Below are 9,707 nucleotides of genomic sequence, written 5' to 3' on the forward strand. Positions count from 1 at the left end.
GGCTTAGGGCTGATCCCTGCAATAGTCCAAATACAGTTTTGACTGCTGTTTTGGCTTCTCTTTATGTTTCTTGGAAGAACCTTATCAGACTCCTCTTAGGCACACTTTTCCTCCTGAGGCACCCTGAGGCACTATTTTTTTCCAGGTCCACAAACACTTGGCACAATTTCCTGTTTTGTTCCAGATACCTTTCCTGCACATGTCGTACTATAAAGATTGCTGCCTTTGTTGTGCCTTTCCTGGCATGAATCCAAACTGTGAGCTGTATATTGTGACCATTTCCCTCAACCTTGGGTGGAATATTGTTTTCAGGGTTCTTCCTAAGCGGGTCCATCTTGCATAGGACTAAAGGCAGTGCCTTTGCTGTCTGCCAATAGCATAGCCTCAATGAGCAATTTCAGATCTTTAGCCATTCAGTGAGGTGAGGTCATAATGAAGATTATCTGATCTTTCATTAAGCTTGCACATCATCCCCCAACAAAGAAAAAATGGCTTTTTCAGCTTCCTGGATTGTTAAAGAATGCTCATGTTTCCTTTTTTGTATGCAGTATAGTACTCATTTCTGTAACAGGCTGTGTTTATACAGTAAACTTACTGTGACTGTTTATACAGTAAACTACCACCTAACTGGGAGCAGTGTAGCCATGTCTACAAGGTGTTTCAGCTGAGCTAATTAGCACTGCTGAATGACTGGGCCAATTAGCCCACCCATATGCTACCTTGTCCACCCAGCGCATCACGTAGATGTGGCTACCCTGCTTCCAGTTTAAGAGGTAGTTTGTGAGAGAAGTATAGCATGCCTGATGGAGCTGCTGCTGTGCATATTGAGATTACCTTGTAGATATGGGTACAGTTTTCCTAGTTATTGTCTAGGTCTCAGAACTTTTACTATATTTTATCCAATGATTGTTTCATGTAAAGTACCAAAAGAGTCCTTGGAGCATAAACCAGCACCTAGGTCTCCTTCCCAGATGCCTAGACCAGAACTCAAGTCCCCTCTCTCTCTAACCGTCACTGTGCAGTCACACACCATCAAAACTCTCTCTAAAACTAGAATCTTTAACTGTTTGTTATTTGGTGATACAGCTTCAACAAGAAATTTGGAGAGCACCTTTCAACTTACTGTAAGCTATAGCCTGATGGTAAGGGTATGTATGTGGGAGCTGTAAGGTGGAGCCTTTCAATGCAGAGGAGAGAAATGGGAGGAGACCTGTGTGTCTCACATCCTGCACAAGTTCTGTATTCACTAGGTTATTGTAAAGAAGCCAGGATAGAGAGTGTCACCAAAACTGGTATGCAGTATGTTCCTAAGTGGTAAGAAGTAAGGCTGTGCGAAACTTCAGCAGCCGTTGTTTTGGAGGTGTTTTGGCCTGTTTCGGTGCCTGAAACATGGAATCTGAAACAAAACAGAAAGCTCCAAAACATCTCCAAAACGAAATGAAATGAAATTTCAGAAAATTTCAGAGTTTCAGAGCTGGGCTTGCAGGGAAACAGAAACTAAGAAGAGGGAGAGGAAGGGGGGGGGGGCGGGGGGGGGTGTTGGGGAGGGGAAAGACTGCTCTGTAGCTGGCCAGTGTCTGCGATCTGTCCCTGAGGTCCTTTCCAATCCCAGTGTTCTGGGGAGGGATGGCAGTCACCCACAGATCCGGGGACCCGCGTCCCCCGGAGGAGTCTGGCACAGCCATGCAGCCCTCCTGGGGGGCATGGGTCCCCAGATCTGCATGCAGGATGACAGCAGGCTGCTGTTGCTGGCTGCGGCCAACGCCAGCACCCGAGCCTGCTCAGCACAGCCCACACCAAGCCAAAAAGAACCCAGTGCTGGTGCAGGCCCCCAGATCTGCACGCAAGAAGACAGCATGCTGCCACTGCTGGTTGGGGCCAGCACCAGTCTTCCCAGCGCTTAGGCAGGGGCAGCAGCAGGGGTAGCCTGCTGTTATCCCGTGTGCAGATCCAGGGGCTGCCAGACTTCCCCCTGGTATGAGTCTGGCACAGCCCCACAGCCCTCCCGGGGGTTGCAGGCCCCTGGATCTGCATGTGGGATGACAGGAGGCTGCTGCTGCTGGCTGGGGCCAATGGCAGCACCAGTCTTCCCAGTGCTCGGTGCAGGCTATGCCGAATGCCAGTCCCAGCCAGCAGCAGCAGCCTGCTGTTATCCCGCATGCAGATCCAGGGGCCTGTACCCACTGGGAAGAGTCTGGCACAGCCCCACAGCCCTTCCAGGGGGTGCGGGTCCCTGGATCTGCATGCGGGTGACAGCGTGCTGCCACTGCCGGCAAGTAATACGAGTTTTGCTTTGAACAGTTTGAGGTACAGTTTCACATAACCCCCTGCACCTATCTGCTTGAAGCTTGGCAGGCTTCATGCCCTCAGAAGGGGCTACCATCTCTGTACTTTTCATCTAAATCAGGCAAGAAATGACAAATTTATAGGCATGTTAGTGATTTCCCATTATATCCTATGGACGAATCACCGAAACAGCATCGAAACTCCAACACAGATTTGGCCAAATTGAAACAGATCAGTGATCCAAAACCCCAAAATGAATCACTATCCCTCTGAAATGGCCGAATCTGAAACTGTATTGAAACATAACCATCTTGCACAGCCCTAGTAAGAAGGATACTGAATAACTGGAGAGGGTAAAGAAGAGCCATGAAAAAATTTCAAGAACTGGAGAAAATGACTTACCATGGGAGACTCACTGAATTAAATCTGTTAAGATTATCAAAGAGATTGAGACATAACTTGATTCCAAAGGATTAATACCTTCAGAGGAAGAAATTACCAGGTCCTAAAGGGCTCTGTAATCTCTAAGAAAAAGGCAGATCCCATGTCTTCCAAGCATTGGAGGGGGAGGACTGGAAAGGCACATCTCTTCTGAATGGCAGCCTGTCTAAATATGGGCCTAGAATTCATTCCAATCTTGTGGGAAAAAAAGAGAAGACCTTCTCATATGACAGACTTTCCAGATGGTCTTTCAGATTTCAGGCAGCCTCAACCTCCCACAGCAGCCAATTATTCGTTGACAGTCACTTCTTTGCTCCTCAGTCAGGAGACAGCAAGGAATCCAGGGTATAGATTGCAGTTACAACCAAAAACCCAAGGTACAAATTGAGGGTTTTCTCCAGAGTCCTGACATAACTGTTCTTTTTTCCTACTAAGATGCCCCAAACCAGCTAATGTCTTTTCGTGCCACCACCACTCGACGCAGTAAGAGCACCATCTGTTCTGTTCTGATGTACCAGGCTGTCTCTGGCTCATCATTCAGAGCAGTACCCATGGTCTTCCAGTTGCTGTAGTATCAGCTGTTGTGAAGATACCTCTTTAGGAAATTTATCTTACAAGTAGTGTACTGCAACTGTAGCCAATTTGTGTGTAGGCTAGAAATGAATCTGTCTTATCCTTGATGGCAGTTAGCTTAGGCAGTTAAGGATGTAATGTCTCTGAAGACTGCTTTCATAAATTATGAAAACATTACCGGAAGCCAGATACATTGGTTCACTGAGGCAGTGCTAATGGTATTGTGAGAGCGAGCGTGTGTTTCCCATCTGGTTCCAGCCCTGCTGTTACTGCAAATTTTCACCAGACGGCAGTATGCTGTAAGGGAAAATCCCCCCAGTATCAGTCACCCTTGCTCAGATCCGCAAGTTCAGACCTTATTCTTGAGCTTGCTTAGGGCCAGATCTTAGATTTGCTACTTTTTGTTGTTCTGATTTCTGAAATCTTAGCCCCAGCTATTTGGTTTCATTTCACCTGGAAGAAAAATGGTGAAACAGGGCCAGAAAAACAGGGCAAAGCTTAAATAAGTTGTAATGTTTTTCTTCTCTGTAGTTGCATATGGGAATCTGCCCTCCCTTTCCTCCTTTGGGCAGGGATAGCCTTGATGTATGCTGTACTGTGCCAAAGGCAGGCTGATCATAATAATCGCACCTCTATTAGTTTTTATGGGTGACTGTCTTTTAAAAGCCACACACTAGAACAGGAATAAGTCCAGGGCTTTTGTCCATTTCCGAGAAAGCTCAAGCTGGATACACAACTTAGGCAGGGTTTGTGTATGCAGGGGGAAGATCTGTAGAGGCTGCAGTGGTGCAGTTGCTGTCTGGTAGTCGCTGTACTGTCTGTTAGCCATTCCTGGTAATGTCCCTCTTCTATTCACAGCCCTGCAAACTGTTTAGCTCTAGCTGAAAACATTAACTAAGGTGTGATAACATTAACTCAGCTGTAGAAATGAATGACAGTGAAGTACTGGAGGCACTGTCAAAACACTCAAAAAGACTAGATTTTGTTTTACAAATTTGAATAAGAGATGTACATTTAACTATGATGATCACAGGACTTTGACAATTACAAGACTACATTTAACTATGATGACACAATATTTTTTGGCTCTTTTGGCCTAGTTTGTTGTGTTTCTTTAATATATAATCAAGCAAATTAGTGCTTGTTCCAATAAAGTTATATTTATTTTTTGCTTTGATCTTAAATGGAATTATTTAGCACTGGGCCCCTAGCATATTAGTAAAGCTTCTACTTTCTCTTTAACTGAAGAAAAATATGCTATTGTATGTAATTATGTACCACACCTCCTGCACCCCCTTTTTCAAAATCCTAAATCTGACCATGCATGTACAGCAGTCTTTACTTCAAGGGAAAGACTCAGCAAAGCACAGGTTTTGATCCTTGGGTACAGCTAAATGTGTTCAAGGCAAGACCTTGAGGTTGAGAAGTCTAAATGAGTTTACTGGAGCCATTTTGGCAGCAGAGCTATAGCCATGTCCCCTTTTACCTGACTTGTTGTGCCAAGTACAAGCCCTGCTGGAAACTCCTGGGTGCCTGAATCACCACCTTTAGAGATGCTTTGTACTGGTATCAAGGGGTTGTAACATGACAATGAATCAAGCTCATGCTGTTTCCCTGGCCAGAATGCTGCATTATTCCAGTGGTAGTCCTTTGCTCCTTCCCTGCTTTTGAACCCAACTGGCTCCTTAGGACCTTGCTCCCAAGCATAAGAGTTTTGTCTTGCTACTGATGAGAAACTGGTAATATTTGCTGTAACCAAGTTGCACAAGGCTAACCACTAGGACTATGCAAAATTTTGCCAGCTGTTTTGATTCAACACTGTTTCAACTCATTTCAAGCTCGAAGCAGCGAAATCAAATTGAAACAAAGGGCTTTGAAACAGCCTTGAAACAAAATGAGGCTAGCTGAAACATTTTGAGTTTCGACACAGCCAGCAGCCAGGTGGTGGGACACAGGGGAGAACCAGGGCTGCGCTCCCAGTGGCTCCGCAGCCCCATGTGGCGCAGCCCTGGCTCTCCCCACCTCCCACGGCTGGGCTGTGGGAAGTTGATCAAAGTGCAGGGGATCGGGCTGGTTCCCCTCCCCAGCCCTACAATTTGCTGCTGAGTTGCTTTCCCCAGCCTGATCATAGCACTGGGGAGGGGAACTGAGTGATCGGGCTCAGTTCCCTTCCCCAGCTCCCTGGTCCCAGGCGGCAGCACCTGGCTTCCCTACCTCACCTGGCAGGCAGATCAGGGGCCCACAACCCCAGGAGGACTGAAACAGCCCCTGCAGCCTTCCCGGGTTTGCAGGCCCTTGATCTGCCTGCTGGATGAAAGAAGCTGTTTCGATCTTTCCCATTATATCTAATGGGTGAAATGTTGAAACAGCTTTGAAACAGTGTCACTGTTTCAACAAAACAAAATGGAACAGTGGTTTTGAATCGAAACGAAATTTGAAACAAAACTATTTCGTTGAAACCTCAAAACTCAAGTTGAAATGGAATGGTGCCGTTTCACACAGCCCTACTAAACACAGCTACAGCCCAGAGCTGTGCGATGTAGCTGGCAGTTGCCTTATCTGTCATTCACAATTGTAACCCATGAACATTATACTTTTGTCAACACTCCTTGAAGCAGGCTCTCTCAATAAGGACCAGTTCCTGTCCCTGGTTTCTATAGAGCCACACCCACATTGTAAAAGTATAATTTGGCCTGTTTAATATAAGCAGGCATGAGGTGATGTAGGATTTTGAAAAAGTAGGAGCAGGTGGTATGACACACTGGGCATTTCCACATGTGCAATTAATACACCTAAACTTTCTGTGCAGAAAATTCAGGTGCCTTAAACTGCTACTGGGTGCGTGTCTACATGTGCTCCTGTGTCAGGAGCAAATTGAGCTTGACAGGAGCAGCTTAGTGCAGGGCTGCTTCTTCCCTGATCTTCAGCATCCAGGGGGAGCTCCAGGATCTGGCTGCAGCTGCCTGGGTGCCAGCCTCAGGCTGACAGGAGACACAGGGGCAGCCCTGGCCTGGCAGGAGGCTCTGGGGGCAGCCTTGGTCTGGTAGAGGACTCAGGGCATCAGGCCTGGGCTCTGGGGAGTGGGGTAGGAGCTGTCCCCAGCTCTGGGGGCAGTTTTGAGCTGTGCAGAGCTCAAAGCAAGCCCCAGTTTGCTCCCAGGTCAGCAGCTACACATGTATTCAGGCACATTAATGTAAAGTGCCATTGGCTAGTACTTGTATCTGTTGGTACTAGCAAATGGTGCTTCACATTAATCTACTGTGTAGTAATTGCTGTGTATGTGTAGATGGTGATGCTTTACTGTGCATTAGATTAGTCTAATGCATAGTAAAGTGCATGTGTAGATACACCCACTGTCTCATAAAGCACAACACATTTTTCTCTGGTTAAAGAGAAACTAGGAGCTTTGCCAATATGCTAGGGGCTTAGCATTATATTATTAAACTTAATATCAAAGCAGAAACAAAAATAACTTTATTGAACTGTGCACTAATTTGCTAGGTTATATGTTAAGTTAAAAAAAACACAACAACCTACACAGACCTTGGCCACTCTAACTGTGAAGAAGTTCTTCCTAATGTCCAGTCTAAATCTGCTCTCTGCTAGCTTGTGGCCATTATTTCTTGTAACCCCCGGGGGCGCCTTGGTGAATAAAAACTCACCAATTCCCTTCTGTGCCCCCGTGATGAACTTATAGGCAGCCACAAGGTCACCTCTCAACCTTCTCTTGTGAAGGCTAAAAAGGTCCAGGGTCTCTAGTCTCTCCTAGTAGGGCTTGGTCTGCAGGCCCTTAACCATACGAGTGGCCCTTCTCTGGACCCTCTCCAGGTTATCTGCATCCCTCTTGAAGTGCGGCGCCCAGAACTGCATGCAGTACTCCAACTGTGGTCTGACCAGTGCCCGATAGAGGGGAAGTATCACCTCCTTGGATCTATTCATCTTGCACCTGTTGATGCACGATAAAGTGCCATTAGCTTTTCTGATGTCTTTGTCACACTGCCGACTCATGTTCATCTTGGAGTTCACTAGGACTCCAAGATCCCTTTCCACTTCCGTGCCACCCAGCAGGTCAGTCTCTAGGCTGTAGGTGTGCTGGACATTTTTCCTCCCTAGGTGCAGCACTTTGCATTTCTCCTTGTTGAACTGCATTCTGTTGTTTTCATGTCCAACCTGTCCAGGTCTGCTTGTAGCTGTTCCCTGCGCTCCGGCGTGTCCACTTCTCCCCATAGCTTTGTGTCATCTGCAAACTTGGACAGAGTACATTTCACTCCCTCGTCCAAGTCGCTGATGAAGACATTAAAGAGTATCGGTCCAAGGACCGAGCCCTGTGGAACCCCACTGCCCACACCCTTCCAGGTCGAAACCGACCCATCCACCACGACTCTCTGGGTACAGCCCTCCAGCCAATTCGCCACCCACCGGACTGTGTAGTCATCCAAGTCACAGCCTCTTAACTTGTTCACCAGTATGGGGTGGGATACTGTATCGAAGGCCTTCCTGAAGTCTATGTATACGACATCCACCCCTCCTCCCGTGTCTAGGCGTTTCGTAACCTGGTCATAAAAAGAGACTAGATTAGTCAGGCACGATCTGCCTGCTACGAACCCGTGCTGGTTTCTACTCAGCATAATTTGTCCTGCTGGGCTCTCGCAAATGTGAGCCTTGATAATTTTTTTCAAAGATTTTGCCAAAGATGGAGGTGAGACTGACGTTATTTTCACACTGAGGTGGAGGGGGCATGGGGATGGCTCCAATCCACCTTCCTCACCCTCCAGCGGAGGCTGGGCAAACCCCAGGCTGAGCTCCCTCTGCTCCCTTCCCCCCCTCCTATTTTGAAGACAGCACTGGAGCTGGGGTGGGGTGTGAAGCTAAAGGAGAGTAGCTGCAAACATACAGCCCCTCTAAATTGGAGCTTGATCCCCCAACCCCCTGGACCGAACAGCAAATGTCTGCTGGGTCGGGGGGGAATGCTGTAACTCATGGCACTTCCTACAAAGCACCATTAGTTACAGTGGGGAGCTGCATGTCTGTCAGCCTCCATTAAGTTAATTGACTCCCTCAATGCTGTCTAAGGAGAAATGCCACTGGCTTCTCCCAGGCAGTTGGTTTAAAGTTTGAGTAGAGCAGGAATCAAAGTGGGGGTTGCAACTGTACAGCTGCAACCCCCCTGAATCTGCCCCTTTAACCATGCTGTGACTTTGTCCCATTGTACCCATTGGATAAGCAAACTTGAGAAACACCTGTGCTAATAATTGCCCTCCCCTTTCCTTCTAATGTTTCCAAGAGCTTTGCAGCAGTATGGAGGCAGAAATTGAAATGCAGAGGCGTTAACCCCAGAAAGGTCATTTATTTCCACTCTAACCTCTATTTCCTGTACTCCAGCAAGTGACGGAAGAGAACTGGAAGAGGCAAAGCCAGTCAGATAGAGAAATGGGTATTTCAAGCTAACTGATCTTTTCGGCTGTTGAAAATGTATGTGAGAACAGTGAGATAAGGCTAATTATGATTCACTGGAGAGCAGGGCTGTGCTTTTTTCTGTAGTCAGCTATGTTGTGTTTACTGCTCTATTACAGCATTTATAAAACCTTACTGAAGAACTGACATGTAGTTAACTACTTACTGTTTAGCTTGTCTGATACGATCACTTCCCTGTGGATGACATAACAAATGTTGATGACTACCCTCACCCCAGTATGCTGACCAAGTTAAAGCTCCTTGATCTCTCTCCTGCTCCCAAAACATTAAACACTTCTGTTTTTTCTCTTTGTTTTTCTACCACCCCAGAAGCCCATCTGACTCATAATTAATAATTTTCCACTTAAAGGGATATTAGTGAAGTGATACATAACAATGGGAATACATTTGTACATTATAGAGTTTGTACTTGCCACTGATATTTTGAGTGTGAACTGAAGCAGGTGCTAGGTCAGCCTTGCCTTAAACACAAGGTGTTCTGGAAGAAGCTGTTTCATTCAAAATATTAGCTGGTAGATTAAGTACATTGTGCCATCTACTGCTCAATGTTACAAATGACAATTTCTAAGCAAGAGCAATTGCAATGGCTTAAAAATCAAGTTAGAAGCAGAATTTTCCAGTCCTAGCTTAGAATACATCAGTCCGAGTCGAGTTAGTTACTATAGGCTGCTTATAGTGGAAGGAATATTCAATTTAAAAACTCACATTTCTCTGAGTACTGCTGTATCCACTTTGCCATTAAGACCTTCCTCTTTGAGCAGACACATTCTTGCAAACCCAGATTTATCACAATCTAGGAGAAACTTCCCACAGATAAAACTATCATGACCTTTAGATCAGCATCCAAATCAGATCAATAAAAAGTTGCACCACATATGCCTTTGTTATTAGCTAGAACCTTGATCCAAGGCCTTGATTCAAGTTGTAATCTT

Source organism: Alligator sinensis, unplaced genomic scaffold (genome assembly GCF_000455745.1).
Source record: "Alligator sinensis unplaced genomic scaffold, ASM45574v1 scaffold534_1, whole genome shotgun sequence".
Lineage (NCBI taxonomy): Eukaryota > Metazoa > Chordata > Crocodylia > Alligatoridae > Alligator > Alligator sinensis.